Source organism: Ambystoma mexicanum, chromosome 2q (genome assembly GCF_040938575.1).
Source record: "Ambystoma mexicanum isolate Mex_15411 chromosome 2q, UKY_AmexF1_1, whole genome shotgun sequence".
Classification (NCBI taxonomy): domain Eukaryota; kingdom Metazoa; phylum Chordata; class Amphibia; order Caudata; family Ambystomatidae; genus Ambystoma; species Ambystoma mexicanum.
Window position 1 is genome coordinate 43483369 of NC_090924.1, and position 16414 is coordinate 43499782.

Consider the following 16414-nt stretch of genomic DNA (forward strand, 5'->3'; position numbering starts at 1 on the left):
GGTGGAGGGTGCCCCTGGTGGATGGGGGTGCAGGGGGACATGATCAGGTGTGCAGGGTAGTCCCCTGTTTTGTGGGCTGCCTGCAGGGGCCGTGGAGGGTGTACAGGGTACACCTGTGAGGGCCCACCCAGCCTATTCGCGTGTGATAATTCCCACGCACCCCTGTGATACACGTACCCTGGCCAATCGCGTGTTCTACTTCACGCGTACCCCTGTAATACAAGTTCCCTGGCCAATCGCGTGTTGAACTTCCCGCTACCCCTGTAATACACGCACCCTGGCTGTTCGCGTGTGATAATTCCCGCGTACCCCTGTGATACACGTTCCCTGGCCTATCTCGTGTTCTACTTCACGCGTACCCCTGTAATACACGTTCCCTGGCCAATCGCGTGTTGAACTTCCCGCTACCCCTGTTATACACGCACCCTGGCTGTTCGCGTGTGATAATTCCCGCGTACCCCTGTAATACACGTTCCCTGGCCTATCGCGTGTTCTACTTCACGCGTACCCCTGTAATACACGTACCCTGGCCAATCGCGTGTTGAACTTCCCGCTACCCCTGTAATACACGCACCCTGGCTGTTCGCGTGTGATGATTCCCGCGTACCCCTGTGATACACGTTCCCTGGCCTATCGCGTGTTCTACTTCACGCGTACCCCTGTAATACAGGTTCCCTGGCTAATCGCGTGTTGAACTTCCCGCGTACCCCTGTAATACACGTACCCTGGCTAATCGCATGTTAAACTTCCCGCATACCCCTGTAATACACGTACCCTGGCTAATCGAGTGTATAACTTCACGCGTACCCCTGATATGCACGTTACCCGCTTTGCGTTCCTTGTTTGGCAGCCCTGTAAACTGGTCCAGGGTTAGCGCAGCCCTTTGCGATGATTTAGCGATTTTGATGGCTTTTCCTTGCGCGAGGGCTTCTTGGGGGCGTTACTGGCGCTGCTGCAGGGTCGCTGCGATACTCTGCGCCACGGCTGGTTTGGGTGCCTAAAATCCATGAATACGCTGTGCGCCAGATTCGGTTTTGGCGCACGCGGCTGGCGCAGACTATCGCACGCGCACGCTGTGCGCCAGCCGCGTGCGCTACTTGTGTGCTGAATTCTATGAATTACCCTGTGTGTCTCTTTCTCCATTTTCCTGTTACTCACCTGGATCCTCTTACCTTTGGTGTTGATCGATTGTGCTTTCACACCCTTTTGGCGTGAACTAGTACTTACCTTTTTCTTTTTCTCCCTAATTTAAGACCATGCAGACAATTACTTGTGCTTCCACGCAAGAGGTTCATAGCTTGTCTGTAAAATAAATCAAAATTGTTACAGGCATTCACAAGTTGTTTTGCTTACTTCACCATATTTACTAAAAAAGGCGTGTGCGAGTTTTCCTTTGTTTAATTGACCCAATTTTATCAGCCATACTCCTTTTCTTGGTCTTCATGGTCTCCTGATGTTTTTTTATTGCTCAACGCTCCTTTTTTCTGTTGGCCAGGAAACCTTATAAGTGCTATTTGTTTTCCACTTTTGTTTTGTTTGTTTGCTTTGTGCTTTTGAGTCTATCCATTATACTTTTATTAATTTGCCCAACTGTTCCTATTTCTCAATTTTCCCTTTATTCATTTTTTGTTCAACCCCTCATTTTCAGTATTTCCTGATGTATTCATTTATTTATTTGTTTATTTATTTCTGTGACAAATCCTTTTGTGCTTCCTTGCCTCTTCTCTGACCCTACCTTCTTCCTTTTCCCTTTATTTCTGTGTTCATCTGTCCTTTGAACTTCCTCGTCCCTTCTTTCACGTACCCTTTGCTTTTCATCTAACCTTTACTGTTTCTGTCTGTCTTGCTCATAGGCTACTCTCTGGTTTGCGATCGAGCTGCTTTTCTTGCTCTTCGTGATATAGCTGGTTCCGCCTTAGCCTAACTTTCCTTCCTATCCTTTCGTCCCTTAACTCCTTCTCTTTCTTCTTTCCTCTGTGCCTCATCTACCTTCTTTTAGGTCTCTCATCATCACTTTCCTTCCCATCATGTTTTAATGAGATTTGTCCTCCCATCCATTCGTCCTTTGTAAATGCTATCTCATCAGTTCTGTCTTCACTTCCTTTCCTCTTCTTTCCCTCTCTCCCCTTATCGACAGATGCACTTGTCTATGCCTCATCCCCTCCTTTATTACTGCATCATCGCACCTCCCTTGTCCCTTGGGGCTCGGGATGTGAGATTCTTGTCCTTATCCTTCCCTTGATTTTTGTTACTACTGTATGTAGGCGACTCATAAGCGGGGTTGCTATACCCTGAGGCTGCTTTTAGCTTTCTTCAATGGGTAAAGTCCCTCAGGCTTACTTCCCTCGGTTCCTGTTTCAGGCAGGGCACGCGTAGCTGCAGGTGTCTCACCCCCCTCAGTGCATATATTTTTTGTTTTTTCAACCAAGCTTCTGGAGGCTCTTCCTCCTTTCCTTGTTCTTATATTTTTCACAATTTGAGAACAGCATAGCGTTTCTGACTTTTTTCTTGTATATGTGGCATGCAAGTAAAATGCCATGCGTTGTAAGATGGCTTTAGATGAAGACTCAATTTGTGGCTGTGACATAAACATCTTGTGGGCAGTACCTTTAACCCACTCTGTTTCCAACTATATCCTTATGTGGGTCCAACACTCCCACTACTATGAGCGAGCACTTAATACCGCAAGCTCCAATCAAGTCTCTTCCCACCAAATTATTTATACCGCCAATTTACTCAAATAACATCAATCTGTGTGCGATTCCCTCTCAACTATAGAATCACATAAAACCCTTACTTTATTTCAACTACAAGGATACAAAATTCCTTACATGTGACATACAACAGGAAATGTATAACAGACACTTGACAAACTAGACAAACACCAGCTGGACACACGTATACCTGCCTTCTAATTAATACCCCGACATGGGGTGTAAACAAACTCCTTTGATGCCGTCTTTAATCGTCACTGTAGCCTATCGTCCCCTAGTATGTGGGCTCTGTGTTTATGTTTCTTCTGACCGCTGTATTAAAACGCAGGAAACAAGGCAAATCCTCTTACGTTTTTCTCTCAGGTGCCAACCCGGTAACCTTACGTTTTTCTCTTGGGTGCCCCCCCGGTAACCTTACGTTTTTCTCTCGGGTACTCCCCCTCCTGGAAACCTTACGTTTTTCTCTCGGGTGCCCCCCCCAGAAACCTTACGTTTTTCTCTCGGGTGCTCCCCGGTAACCTTATGTTTTTCTCTGAGATGCCCCCCGGTAACCTTACGTTTTTGTCTCGGGTGCCCCCCCCGGTAACCTTACGTTTTTCTCTCGGGTGGCCCCCCGGTAACCTTATACTTGAACCACTACTGTCCTTCATGATTCTTATTTCATTCTGCTTGCTCTTTATTTATTTACCATATTTCCCAATTTTATGGCTGCCTTTATTTTCCTGCAGGTTATCTGTCTCTGCCTTGTGTTTGTAAATGTCCATAAATTCACAGCCTGCACCTGAATTTCTAAAAATATGTCATTATTTCTCCGCCATGTCATACCGCTGTCTATATTCATCACGCTGCACAAATACTAAAATCTTTTACTTCTCACTCACCCAATCTCATTGGCTTACTGCTGCTTTCATGCCTTCAAAATTGCTTGTGTTTAACTAAGGCATGCCCTAAATAATCATGCTTTCCTTGGTAACCTCAACACTGTCATCATGCTTTCACACTTTGTCATTCAAGCCTTTCTTCATTCATCTAACACTTTCGATACCAGAATCTCAACCGCCTGTCTCAAACCAAAAGTTTTTTCCTATTTAATAAAAATGTTCTCCACTCCGGCCAAAAAGGCCTCAAAATTGTGAACTACCACCCCTCGTATGACTCCATGGAAACTGTACTACCACTCATGGTGGAGCTCTTTAGAAAAAAGCCTTTAGGAGCACTCCAAAAATCCCCTTCACTACATGTGTGCTATCCCCAAAATTCCCCAAAAGCAGGTCACAGATGACCCAGTAACCTCCTTCAATTTCAGGGAGCATCCTAAGTAAAAATGACAGAAAACATGAATGGGCCATTCAGCTACAGGGCAATGCCTGCTCCTGCCCGCACGTTGATCATGAAAACTCACTTGCTTCCCACCTCATGAAGTTTATCACTACCTCTTTTAATTCTAACACTACTTCTGTAGCTGTAAAATAACCCTTGCTCATGTCATGCCAGGTTACAAGTTACACTCTGCATTGTTGCACTGATTGTTTGAGTGTCATTGCAGGGACATCATTTGGGGGTCACCAGGGGTCGTGGCTGCAACCCCTGAGGTATCCCTTGTTGCCCCGCGGTCTCATTTGCTACCCTAAAATAAAAAAATGTTTTTAAAACTTTTCCTACAGTGACATCATCAGAGGTCAATGGTAATGAGATGTCACGGCCGCTACCTCTATCATTTTGGTGGAATGACGTCCCTGTGTCATTATGTCCTTTTCACTACCACATATGCTAATGCCTCCGGCCCTTTCCTTTCCCTGCCATACTTACACCACCTGCTCATTCATTTCTCGTTTCATTATTATTATTATTAAATTGTATTACTACACTGCGGTTCTTGCAGGCATCTTACAAAATCTTCACAAGCTCTAAAAGTGTGGAGTGCTGCTGTGCGCAACTCTCAGTATTCATTGAAAGAATACACATGATTTCGCGCCAGACGAGCTGCGCACTGCATACCCATGGAGGAAAGGCTCATTTTTTTATTTTTTAAATCACGAATGTAAATCTTACACAGCGCTAGTATATTTAACTGATACTGCTACTAGGGTCAGTTGAGCCCAGTGACGGCTGGTGACTTTGGAAGTTGGTGGGGCGTACATATCTTTGCAGGAATTTGGGAACAAGCTAGGCCACCTCACACCAACCAGTGTGCCGGTGGCTTCTCCCTCTGCAAGGCATTTTGGAAAAAAATGGCTTCCAAGATGTGCAATTTACTATCAAAGCCCACAGAAATATGACATCACAAATCCTGGCCTAATTATGATTCGGAACCAGCCTGGAATCCACTGAAATGTCGGCAATGGTTTTTTCCAGCTCAGGGACATCTGGACTGGACTAATGTGAAGGCATTAACAAATAATGCATACAAATACATTTTCCTAAAATGAAGCACCTATCAACACCATCAAAGGCAGTTCACAAAAATGGGAACACTTGCTTCTGCCATATAACGCACATACACTATAGACTTAACTAAAAGTCCACATATCAGAAATACAAAGCAATATCTGTGCCAAGGTGTCTGCAAACAAAGGGTATGGAAGCCAAGTGTCCAAACAGCACACCATTGAGTGACATGTATGAGACTGGTGGCATTCACAGCTATGCACAGACACATATCCTGCCCTTTGAAGGATCTCTTCCAGCCCTGAAAAGGGGTTGAGAGCGGGGAGGTTGCTAGATGAGACTATATCCCCCATTCTCTACCTCTTTCAGAGCCACACATGCTATAGAGAGCAGCATTCATACTCTGACTGCCATATTCCATTTGCCTACGTTGCTGGTAGTCCTGCATGTATGCATCACTGGGACTGCAGGAGCACTGACCCAGCCACTGCACCAGGCTGCTTGCCACCCCACTATATAAAAAAATAGAAATGGAGATAAGACCTGTTTCATTGTCATCACTGGTTTCCCTATTGGGTGCGCAGGATGGTCATACACAGCCTTAAATTCCCCCTCCCCATGCAAGGAATAAAATCCCAATTTAACAAGTCAATTAGGCACGCTCACCCTGCAAACTCAGTGTTAAAATTCACCTCTACTGCTAGCATTCTGTTTCCATGCAGCACTAAACAATATATAAACACATACACACTCGTCGATGCAGTGCCTACCTAGATGAGAAGTTTTTCCGACATGCAATGCGGGAGGCAAGCATATCTTAAATCCTGAGCTACCACCCAATCGTGCTCATGGACTCCTTGTCACCAGCTGCTGTCCCCATTTACCAAAAGATCTAATGCTGCAGGGCTAAGCACCCCCGTCTTGTCCCCAAACCATGGAATGCTTTCTCTAGTGAACTTAGAGCGGAGCCATCCCTCCTCATTTCCTGCAAAACTCTGAACCCTACTTTGGTTACCTACCTCTATCAGGTCACCCATCGGTGTCTGTACTCATCCCCCTTTTGCTAAATTAACCCCTATGCTACGTTTTACTTAATATACTCTATCCAGTGTGAGCTTAATGTGCAGCTCATTCGTAGTAATTATAATATATATCTATTTGTCTTATAACTACAGGCGATGCTTCATCACGCAGCCCCTAGTGTATGCCTTATTATTTTAATCTGCAAGCCCCTTCCTTGTAATAGCAGCACAATGCCTACGGGCTTCTGTGTGCTCCATGCTACGAGGAATCGCTCATTCCTTGCCAGACGACATTAGACCCAGAGACGTTTTTATTGGAGGACACATGGGGTGGCTGCCCAGGGCCCCCCCCCACGATGCTGCCTGGTCTGACGTAAGATTTCAGTTTACATCAGGCTTAAATAGCACATGCCAGGAAAATTTGATTGCTTGCTGCTGAGGCTCCAAACCCATTGCCTGTCGGTTTTGACAAGTACATTCTGCCTTGATTAATTAAAACATGCAATGCCTTTCATTTTCATTGTGTAATACATAGTTTGGGTAACACGACCTTGGTAGCGTTACTTCCCATCTGTGGAAATGTTGCTGATCGTGTGCAATAGCCAAAGTTAAAATCCATATTCATCCACAGAGGTTTAGAAGTTGTCTGAATGTGTTAGCACTTATTGCAGGGATATGTGTTCATGTGAAAGATCAGAAGGTCACATCCCAGTAAGACTGGCTGAACCGTCTTTAAATCGAAAGTTCCCCAAACATACCTGCACATTTACTTGTGGTTGCAGTACAAGCAGCGCGATTAACAGCACTGTTCCTGCACCAGATAGGGGTTGAAATTAGTTTGATCAGCTGGGCATTCTAAAACCTAAGAAATCCCTTAAAAGATGTGCATAGAATATCCATCCAAGCGGCAAACAAGCATGCAAATTCGAGACTGTGCAGGTACCGGTGACCGTTAACCCTAACCGCCTTACTACTAGGTCCATTTGCGGGTTGGTACTTTAACGCCGCAATTCGCAGTACCGTAATTAGCACCTTCCCCATTCCCATTATGCCCTATGGGGCAAAAATGGGAATGGGGAAGGGCAATGGGGGAAGGGGGAATTACCGCCCGCCAACCTTGGAAAAGGCGGAGCCGGTATTTTACCTGCATGGACCAAGGTGCTAATAGCACCTTGGTCCACCGCCTACTGTGTAATGAGGCCCTATGACTACCATTTTCACATAATTACAACACCAGATTAGTTCATACGCATTTCTCTGCTTAGGTTTAAGTGGGGGGGCCCTCCAGTTCATTCAGCTGTTGATTCAATATATTTTTAATTTGGGTCCTCCAGTACACTCGCTTTGCTGTTAAACACTTTTCTGATATCTGGCACCTTCTTCAAGACTTGAAGACTTGGAACTCGATGTCCTCACTCTTACCAAGACATGGTTCGATGTTAGCTCTGTCACTACTCTTGACACTCTTCTTCCAGAGGACTATACAATCCTCTCCAAGCCCAGGCCCTACCGGTCTGGCTTCGGAGTGACCCTTATCTTCCTTGAATGGGTCCCTGCTACTATCATACCCACTCAATCCTACTCCTCTTCTGAATGCCTTCTCTACCGGCTGTGTGTCTCTCCTTCCCTCTCGCTTACTCTTGCCACCATCTACAGGCACCTTGGTCCGAGCACCATCTACCTTTCAGATTGGCCATATCTAACTGCATCTCTCCTGACTTCTACCACCAAGCTTATCCTTCTTAGTGACTTTAACCTTGACTCCCATGAAGTGACCACTGTACTCTTCCATGATCTCTAAGACTCTCCCTCACCATTCTTCCCTCGGGTCTGACACACTCTGCCAGACACACCCTGGATGTGATCATCGCAGCAGATATCCTATTCTCTAACCTTCTAACTACTCGCCTCTTGATCTGACCACGCTCTCCTCTCTTTCCACTGTCAGCTCCTTGGCTCTCCAGCTGAGCCTCTTCCAGCAATGCCAGTCTCCGTTGCCGTCATTCGATCAATGGTGTCAGTTGCTGCTTTTGTCACCACCTTCATCCCCCGTCCGTCTCCTGCTTTTGACTCTCCTGTTGACACAGCCCTCACTAACCTTCACCTTTCCATCTCCAACACCCTTGACAGCCTTGACCCAGTTATGAGGATCTGCATGAAGCCTGCCTACAAGTGTAACAGCTGGTAAGACTCCGACCTAGCTTCACCGAAACCTAAGTGCAGAGCTACTGAACAGAAGTGACAGACTTCAGGCATATCCACTGACATACTGGCATGCCGCCTTTTCCAAATGAAATGCTGCTTCTCCATCTGCTACAAAAAGTGGGCCTACATCCAAGCCTGCATCTCTGTAGCCGCCAACAACAAAGCTGAATTGTTCAAAATCTACAAGGAACTCACCAATCATACTGCATTTTTCACCTTCCCTCTTCTATCCTAGGCCCACTGTACTACACTGGCCTCACACTTCACCACTAATCCTCAGGACATCCTGTCTCCATTCTCCTCTACCCACTCCTCACTCGCCCCACCTGCTCCCATGCCTCCCGTGGCCATCCTCCCCCCCACTCTCTACTCTTTCTTGCCCATAAGATCCCTTGAGCTTTCCAAAGTTGGCTGCTCTATGAAAGTCACCACCAAACAGGTGCTCTCTTGCTCCTCTAGAACTATCAAAGACAATATGTCCCGGGAGGTAGCTCAGTGGCAACGTGCTTGCCTTGGAAGCAAGACCACACGAAGCAACACAGGTTTGATCCCCGGGTCCTCTGGGTATTTAACTGTGTTATAAATATGCAACTAAGCCAACAACAAACAATTCTGTAACAGTGTCTCGATACCCCAAGCTGTGTGAGCGCTTTAATAATGCCGAGCTATCACACCATTTCAAACTCTTGGGGAAGTTAGTCATCTCCCAACTGATTTACCACAATGAGATTGGGGCTGTCTCCATGACCACCCGTCTGGTTTCCAAGCATCCAGAGGATCGGAAACTGCTCTCCTGAACACCTGTGAAGACCTGTTATCTAACCTTCCATCCAACTCCCCCTCCGTTCTCATTTGCCTTGATCTTTCCTCTGCATCTAACATGGTCAATCATTCCAACCTCATAAAGCGGCTCCATGATACCCATGGGATCAAGGACCTGCCACTGGACTGGCTGACTTCCTTCCTATCTTATCATCCTTCACAGGTGAAACCTGGCCCTTTTTCCTCCTCCACCTCATTCTCTATTTGTGGTGTTCCTCAGGGCTCTATCCTATCACTGTGGCTCTTCAACATATATCATTCTCCTCTTGCCCACTTAATATTCTCCTTCTCTCCTCATTTCCAGTGTTATGTTGATGACACTCAGCTGTCCTTCAAACTACCCTCAACCTCCTCTGCTTCTCCCTCTCTCATTCCTGACTGCTAGTCAGGCATGGTGCACTACTAATGATATGTGTCTGAATGCCAGTAAGACTGAGATCTGTCTCATTGGGACCCCTGTTCCCAGCATTCCTCTGCTCTCTAGCTGCCCCCCTGGGGTCACCTCCCGTCACCATCCTGTGTCACGAAAAACATTGGTGTCATCTTCGACTCCTCGCTCTCCTTCTCCCCTAACATCATGGACCTGGCCAAGATGTCCCACTTTATTATTATTTATTTAATGTGATAATGTTTTATATAAACAAAACTTTACACATTCAATCACACATAAAATGTCCTACATAAATAAATAAATCATTGCTTACATCATTAGTTAATAATCATTAAATCCATCAAGAAACAGAAATTCATACTCTTAAAATCAAATTCCCACTTTGAGTTTCACCTCCTTAGAGGGATTCTCCCTTTCCTCACTTTCCCCCAGAAACCCAGCGTCTTTAGAGGTGTGGTCCTCTCCAGGTTGGATTACTCCAACAGCCTCTTCCTCAAACTTCATCTTTCCTCTCTCTGCCCCCTTCAACTAATCCAGAACAGGACTGCAAGACTTATCCTTGGCCTCAAGCCCAGGATCTGCATCCTTTGAGCCCTAAAATCTATCCACCGGCTTACGGTTACTACAAGGATCAAATTCAAGACCCTCTGCATCATCCCTAAGGATTTCTGGGGCCTGGGACCCTGTAATATCCCACCTCCTCTCCCAAAATAACTCCCTACGATCCTCTAGCTCCAACTCTCTGCAGGTCAGATGTTCTTCCAAACAGAGAGCGGGGGTAGATCTATTTCTTTGGCAGGTGCCTCCCTCTGGAATAGCCTCCCTGCCCCTCTTAGATTTGATTCAGACCTTGTTATAATCTGGAAACGTCTCAAGACCCCGCTCTTCATTACATCTTTCCCCTCTCCCTTCCCTGCTAATTTTATTTTTGCCACAGCGACTGGTGGCCTGGTCCCTTATGCGTTTTACAGACTACCAGGCCCACCCAGGCCATTCCTTACAAGCACTCCCGCTCCAGCACTGCCCTCCCATGTCCCCCTCCCGACCAGCTTCTCTACAGAGTCTGGTCCTCCCCAGTCCTTGCACTTAGTCAGTGATCACACCTATGGCACCCCTGGCACTTACCCCCTCCGCTCCCCTCAGCACTTCCCAGCCCCTGTGCCCGCCTCCCCCCTCTCTACAGTGTGCAGTTCCAGCATCCCTCCCCCTTACTTTTTCTCTTTGCACTTCTCTCTACTTTCACGAACCGAATGTCACAAGGCCAGTAGGACCATTTATTGTTTCATTATGTCCCTGTTCCCTTTCCCCTTTTGCTTGGTGGCACCTGGACACACTATTTGCTGTATATGCGCCTTGTAAATACTCAATAAATAAATAAATACAATTCAAAATTTGCTAGTTCAGCTTTTGATTGGTTACGATGAGTATTTACCCTTCAGAGTTATTGGGTTCAGTGCCAGGGTAAAGAAGAAAGCTCCTGAAATGTTACGAAGTTTACGAAATGTAGTCAACCTACAAAGGGGACATGTGTAAGTAAACACCTCATCTAAAACAAACAACAAATGACAAAGCTAACAATTTTATCTTTGCTTAAGGAACTCAATAGACCATTCAAAAAGACATACATACATTCATTATATAGCATAAACGCTATATACGCAGGGGGAGAGAGCCAATCAGGTGGCTAGGAACGCAGGCTTGAATCAGTGATGAAATTCCACATTCCATGCCGCCGGATGGCCGGCCCCCAACACTGCAACCTTCCCCCCAACCTTCGTCCCTTTTTTATTTTATTCTTATTTCCCACCCCCCTACTTACCTTATTTCACTAGCAGCAAGTGTAGCCACCACAGCCTCTCCTTCCCCTTGACTCCTGCAGGCCACCGCCATCTTGGAAAAGTATTTTTTTAGCACCCTGTGTTACTGCTTTGGCAACACAGTGTTAATCCCGTTTCCAATAGCTGGAATAGGGGTAATTTCCCGGAGCCCTTGTTATCGGCCCTCGCTTGGTTCGGGCTGATAACTTGCCATATAAATGCAGTGTGAACATAGCTTTATGAAACGCTAAATTGTGTTATGCTGAAAACATATCACTCTTTCACATTTTAATTAGCAGAACCAAGTTTGTTTTGTTAGCATCTGAGTTTAGCCATTGATATATTTTTGTTTTACCACATTGTATATTATAGAATATGGCATGGTGGTGATTTATGTTTACTTAAGTCGTGCAGATGCTCATTTGATAAACCTGTTGCTGAGGTAAAATGAGCTGCAGTGGGGAGTGCAAAAACAGAGAGTCCCACAGCTCCCCAGAGAAGATCCACCACCCACAGACTGTTAATTGACTGCTGTTCAGGAGTTCTAAGACCTGGAGTAAACAGTATGTGTTGGGGATTGTGGTAATGAAGCTGCCATAGATGTTATTGGATGGTGGTTGTGGAGTACCCTTCTAACGATGATGACTGTCTCTAAGGAGAACCCAGCCTATGGTGCCCACCATCCAAGCTACATATTTCCAACTGACTCCTGTAATCCTTGGGTGTAAGACCTGGGTCTATACCCTACATACATCTCACACACTACTCATGGCATCACTCTTCCTCTCATGCAAGGTACAACAATTTCATTAGGAAATAAGGCAAGACATTTATACATACATACTCGCAAACCAGATTCCCTGCTGAAATATCTCTTTTTAGGGACTATGTCTCTCCCAGGGGCGGCTCCTTCATAATGGGTGAGGGGGCATTGACCCACTGGGTCTTGGCCACCTCTCGCACATTATGTAGGAGCCAGCCAAGTAAAAAAGGGAGCACTAACTCAGATGTTTTTATTTTACCTGAGGGAGGAGTCTGAACTGTCAAAGGGAAACATATGGTTATGTACAGGTGAATTGTGTTGGCGGAATGGCAGTGTGTGACAGTCAGTTAGTGACTCTGTGGGGAGCAGTTTGTGTCTGTGTGCATGGTTGAAAGTGTGGTCTGTGTTTGTTTGTGTCAGTGTAGTGTGTGCCAGGGAAGTGTGCGGGGGTATGTGTGACAAAACTTGAATCAGAGCATGGTTTCCTTTGTCTCCATAATCGACAGTATATTCTATTCTCTTCTATATAGTTTTTTTTGTGCTAATACAACATAAGGCCTCAGAGCACTCACATAACACACAACACAGAACATTTAAGGAGGAAGATTCAGAGTAATCTCAAGGTCTTAATCAACGCCTTTGTCAAAAAGAAAGGTTTTTAAACTCTTTTTGAATTGTGCAATAGACAGAACAAGCATAATTGAACTCGACTAGGCATTCCATGTGGTAGGGGCCCAAGAATTGAATCTGGATCCTCTCATCTTTTTCAATGTGAAACGCAGTCATACCAGTAGATCTTCCTTGTTTGAACGCAAGGTGTGCCTTATAGGCACTCTCTTGATATTTGAAGATAAGTAAGTCGGGGCTTCACCACTAAGCATTTATACACCAGGCTAGATGCCTTAAAGTGTATTGTCTGTTGTACAGGAAGCCAATGCAGTTTCTTATGGGCCTGGGAAATGTTAGCCCTACAGTCCATACCACAAACAGCATGAACTGCTTGATTCTGAATCACTTGGAGTCTTCCAATGTTGCTCTGAGTATTCCCCACCAGCAGGCTGTTACACTAGTCAAGTGTTGTGTTTATTGTTGCTGCTGCAATTAAAGTTATGTTTTTTTCTGAAAGGTAGGGGTGAATCTACCAAAGTAAGTGTGTCATATATGCACAAGAGGAACCTAAATGCTTCTTAAAAGTCAATTGGGAATCAAAGAAGACCCCAAGGTTTTTACATAATCTGAAACCAAGATCATGTTTCCTTCAATCAGGAGGGCACTATATTGGGGGTTAAATTTTTTCAACTTGGCACCTGTACTATGAATCAGGATCTCAATATGTTTATCATTTAAGGCCAATGAGTTCCTGGCCATCCATATCTTCATGGCACCAAAAACCTAATTTACCCTTGCCAGATCCTTTGCGTGCGACGAAGACAATTCCAGGATAATCTGGGCGTCGTCCCCATAATTTGCACACTACACAGACCATTCAGACGATCACACAATGGCCTTGAATAGATATTACAAAGCAACAGTGATGAGCACGAGCCTTGTGGGACACCAGAGTCAAGGGGAACCTGCTGTGACTGGTAATCCTCCTTAGCCACTCATGCCATTTTTGGCTCCAGAAAGGATTTAAATCATTTCGCTGCTACCTCTGAACATTTACCAATACCAATCAATCTGTCCAACATCATCTTAAGAGTCACCAAATCAAAAGCAGCAGAGAGGTTGAGCAAAAGGAGCATACCCAGACCACCCGTGTCTATGGTGTTGGCTAAATTAGACTTCAAATCAAGTAACACGGTCTCAGTTGCATGTTTTGTACGAAAACCTGAATGTCCTACAGTGAGAATTCCCAGTTGATGATACTTATGACAGGCCACATTGTCAATAATCTTCAATAAATAAGCGACATTCATAACAGGTCTATAGCTTGCAGGGTCACCAGGATCGAGATTCTCTGGTTTTAGTAAAGGAGATATCCATGCCTTCTTGACGTAATCTGGAACGATGCCTTCCTTGAAGGAACGGTTTATGAAGCTAGTAACTTATGGGGACCAGAGATGTTAAAAACTCTTTAAAAAAAGATGCAGGGAAAACATCTCCCTTACAATTTGTAGGCTTCATTGTATATACAGGGGGTCATTACGAGTGCGGCAGTAAATGGTTAACAGCGCTGGTAAGGATGCTGGTGCCGTTAACCCTGTACTGCCGTTATACGAGGTCCCTTAGCGGGTCCCACTAAGGCCATCTGGTAAAACCAGCCATCCTTAGTGAGAGCCGCTAAGGGACCAGGGAGCTAATAATGGGCCCGTTATTAACGCACCCGTTATTAGCTCCCTCCCCATTCCCATTGATCCCTATGGGGGCTCAAATGAGAATGGGGATGGGTGTTGTGAATGGGGGCTTACATCATCCTCAAAGGTTGTAATGACTCGGTAAGTCCCCATTCATGGAACCCGGACACGACTTTGGAGGCAGCCATGGCGCTAATAGCACCATGTCTACCTCCAAACTCATAATGACCCCCACAGTCTTCAAACCCTTGGCATCCAAGACGTGTTTGAAAACAAATGTATCAACATCAGAAGTCGGCATTACACATGAATCGATAGTCCCCATTTCAGAAATAGGTAGTATGTTTATACAATCTAAAATATTAGTTCTGTGCTGATTTAGCTTCTGTGCAAGGCCATTGTGGATTTTTTGGTACCAATTATTGTCAATGACCACTTGAGACTCTTTTGCTGTACCTTTCAACTCACGTAGAATAGAAAATAACTGTCTTGAGTTGTATTTGGCTGTGTTGATCCGCTCATCTAATTTAACTCTTTAGTTTTAAAGATGGTCGTGTTATAATTTTTCACAGCATTTTAATAAATGTCAAGAGTAGCATCTGATGGATTTTTTCTCCAACTTCCTCTCAGCCATGCGTTTAATTTTCCTGGCAGCCAGGGCTTGAGCAGAGATTTACTGATTAAGCTTAGTTTTCTTTTTTATCATCAACTGTAATGGGGTTAGTGTACCAAAAGCACTGTTGGTGATAATCTGAAACTGGACCACGAGCGACTCAAGAGATATAAAATCTGCAAGAAGAGTTAACTGTGGAACAACAAAGGATTTGAAAGCCTCATGTGTAACTTTCTGAGTGCTCCTTTAAATTTAGGGTGTTACACCTTTGTGGGTATCTTTAGATCAAGAACTAGACAGTTGGATATGAAATTGAAGGAGCAAATGATCAGACCAAATACATTTCTTACTCTCAGTTGACGAGATATCCCGGTTCTTTGTTATGATCCAATCTAAAATGTTCCTCTGCAGTATGTCTTGGGAGGATAGCTCAGGGGCAACATGCTCGCCTTGGAAGCGAGACGACACAGAGCAACACAGATTTGATCCCCGGGTCTGCGCCTAGAAACCTCTCGGTATTACGTGCGTTATAAGTAACCTAACCTATCATATCATATCATATATAGCAGTTTTTACATGCTGTTGAAATCCAAGGTCCTCCAGGAGATTTAACAATGATGTAGCAGCTTGGTACAAACAGTCAGATGCCCATGAATTGAAATCCCCAAGAATCAAAAAAGGAGAGCAAGGTTTAATAATCGAAGCAAAAAAAAAGTTATAAGTTGTTCCTCAAATGTCGGGATTATCTTTGGCGGACGGTAAAGTTTAAGGATACTAAGTGTGGTCGAATGATATAGTACCATTTTCACCATCATGGTTTCACATGAACCTAACACTGGGATATTTTATGGAGAAATATTACATTGTTCTTTACAAATTAAAGCCACACCCCATCCTCTCTGTCCCAACCGATCAGTATCTAAAATATTATACCCGTCGGGAGTAGCTATCTGTGCTGTGTGTAAATTAGTTTCCTGTTACCACGTTTGTTACAATGACAAAGATCTACCTTTGACAGTCCCCAGATGTTCTATCAAATTGCTCCATATATTCAGAAAAAAGAGCCAAACAAACTAGCTCCAACAAACAAAGTAAATAGTAATGCTCCTTACAGTTATGGGTGTTGCTATGCAGGGGGATCACAGATGGATGTCATTGAGTGGCCACTGTGAGGTCATAGTTAAGTTTCATTATTCCCTTAGTGTTGCATACCACATGCTAGCTGGTTATACTGTAAGACACACAGCTGATTGACAATACCGTATAAGAGACTGCAATGTGCGTGCCTTTAGCAAAGAGGGGCAGTGAAGGGAAGGGAAGTCACATTGCCCTTTGCATTGCCATAAGTGTTTCCAGGGAAGACAAATAACCAAGAAACATCT